General features: G+C 32.3%; 1 pseudogene; it reads left to right on the top strand.

Annotated features, from left to right (window-relative positions):
* The window catches only part of LOC107626526, a 5,683-nt pseudogene extending 3,358 nt beyond the window's left edge, over window positions 1-2,325 (top strand).

The following is a 2,983-nucleotide window of genomic DNA, read 5'->3' as shown; positions in this document are numbered from 1 at the left end:
GGCTTGCCTCTCTGAATTTGAAGGGTCTTTCTCATCAGGAAAAACTTGCATTCTGGATAAACATTTATAATTCCTGCATGCTCAATGTAAGTAGCCTTTCTTTTTTAAGTCCCTAATTTACTATCCCCATTATTGTGGTAAAGACTGTAGAGATGTCACCTTTGTTTGCTTGTCACAAATCCTCAGTACCGAAAATGCCTTTTGTTTTCAATATTGTAGGCATATTTAGAGCATGGAATACCTGAGAGTCCTGAAATGGTTGTAGCACTAATGCAGAAGGTACAGTGATCTGGCTCAATCTTTTCTACACATATTTATTCTTGTGGAAGGAAAGCTATATTCTCATTCTTGACTACAAGTATAGAAACAAAATAGTTTCTCAGGATTTAATTTAAAAGTTACAAATTCGTTTCTCACCGAATAAATTCATATCGCTGGTTCTTTATCAGAAAAATTCATCTCATCATAAAAATCTTAGACATACTAATCTGTCACCATTTTGAATGGAGAGAGACAAATTCACTTATTTTAAATCCTGATAAATGGCAGAATAAACTCCATCTTATTTGCATTTCATTTGATTGGAACGAACTACTGGTTTGATCAACCATGCTAAGAGTCAACCACTATTTTGATCTTAAAAAGATTAGTCCATAGACAAAATAGTCGTTGTAAGTTTGATATCTATATGGTGATACCCAAGATTGGCTCTTTTACATGAAGCAGTTAGATGATTTGATATGTTTATAATATAATAGTTCTTAACTATCAACTTTACATAAAGAAGTGCATATGAGTTTTCACTATTTTGAGGACAAAAACGATGATTTACTTAGGAGTTAGGACTAAAATGAAATGTTATAATTTTTCTTGTGGTTCCGGTTAAAATGAAAGAATATTCATAACACATGGAAATGCTTATGCCAGGCAACAATAACAGTGGGAGGCCAGTTGCTCAATGCAATTACAATAGAACACTTCATATTGAGATTGCCATATCACCTGAAGTTTGTAAGTGCAATAATCTAATATCTTCTCTTCTGCTTTTTGATGTGATATATAAAGGACAATGCTATAGAAATTAAATCCGTAACTTTCTCACCTTGGCTTGTTACAGACATGCCCCAAAGCGGGAAAAAACGATGAGGTAAAAGCACGAAGCATATTCGGCCTGGAATGGTGTGAGCCATTAGTGACATTTGCACTATCCTGTGGAAGCTGGTCTTCACCTGCGGTATGCTCTCTTATCATTTATCATTATTCTTTCTTAAATCAAGTTAGGATGAAAGTTTAAAGTTGAAAATTATCCGAATGACTGTGAGAACAAGCTATTTGGATTTTGGACAACCAAATTCAAGTAGGGGCATGCAAGATCCGTCCTCATTCAAAATATATTTTGTTAGAGTTTAAAACATATGTTAATGTGTGTTAAACCGCTAGTGATAATACAAATTTATTCCTTCAGGTGAGGGTTTACACAGCATCAAAAGTTGATGAAGAGTTAGAAGCAGCAAAGAGAGAGTATTTACAGGCGGCAGTTGGCATCACAAAGGGGAACAAGTTGATAATTCCAAAGTTGCTTGACTGGTATTCCCTTGACTTTGCAAAAGACTTGGATTCCCTATTGGATTGGGTCTGCCTCCAACTGCCTCATGAAACAAGGAAACAAGCAGTTGAATGCCTCCAAAGAAAGGGTACAGAGTCTCTCTCACACCTAGTACAAATCATGCCCTATGATTTCAGTTTCAGGTTAATTTTGCATCAGTAACTAAGATTCTGCTCGGTAGTTGGAACATGAGACACAAATAGAGATACAATAATGTTATGTGCAAATAAAAAAGTAACCATAGTATTTTTGTGTATAAGTATATATTATTTAACTTATTTTTAATATGTATTTTTTATTTTAATATATATTTTATATGAATAGCTAATTTTTTTATATACACGATAGTCGTTAAAAATGTGTTTGAAGTTAAAAACAGGTACAACACTGCCAATTTTGTCGTTCTAAGTGGAGGCGGAAAGAAAGGAGACAAATTTTCTGTCACTCTGTATGCGTTGTGTCCTATCATCCTTATTAGTCTGCACAGTTTTTTTAGACTACTTGTGGTGGGAGTTTTTTGGTAAATTCGATAGTTCACAGGGAAAGTACATAATGCAAAGGCTTGTAATGATTTCATTTGGGAGACTGGGACTTTTAGCCTTTAGGGGTTCTGTTCTTGGTTTTAGGAAGCTATACGTTGAGATGCAGGTTTCTTAAGACGTTCATTTGGCCATAAAATCCTTCTGGAAACTAATAATAATATCAAATATTGCCCCTAACCACGTTGCATAAAAAAATGCAGCTGCAACTATCTCTTTAAAAGGAAATGGTCAACTTTATGTAGCTTGCTAAATTATAAGTTTTGATGGATAATAAAACAATCAATTTCGAATTTTATTCAACCCTAATTTAGGTGCTCAAGTGCTTACAGATAAATTGAAATGTTTATTGCATTAACGCTAAATGGAGCTTTTTGAAAAAATAATGTCTAAACCACACTACATATCATTTGAAAATTACTCAAAACATAGTAGTATTGTATGAGAAATTACCATTGTTTATGAAACAATTAAATTATTATTTATGATACTTATTTATTTTTTTATACTGTTTAGTTTTTATTTTAATCTTTTTTCGTAATTTATTTTGAAATTTAATTGTTACCATCAAAACTTAGTTTAACAAAATTCCTATCAAGAAGCGAATTATCATAGATTAAATATCTTTATTGTGCTAGAAAAAAAAAGTAAATGTAAGATATTTTTTAATTTACTGATTTTTGTTTTCTCCCAGTCCTTTCCACAAAAAAGGAATTTAATTAATAGATAGCTAACAATGACACAAAGAGAACAAAATTTTCACTACTGAACCTATACATTTCGTCAAAGATGGTATCATTTTTTGAGAAATGCTTTTAATTTTTGAGAAGTTAATTCA

Source organism: Arachis ipaensis, chromosome B01 (genome assembly GCF_000816755.2).
Source record: "Arachis ipaensis cultivar K30076 chromosome B01, Araip1.1, whole genome shotgun sequence".
Classification (NCBI taxonomy): Eukaryota; Viridiplantae; Streptophyta; class Magnoliopsida; order Fabales; family Fabaceae; genus Arachis; species Arachis ipaensis.
The sequence above is the reverse complement of the archived record's forward strand: the minus strand, read 5'-3'. Positions and strand labels throughout refer to the sequence as shown.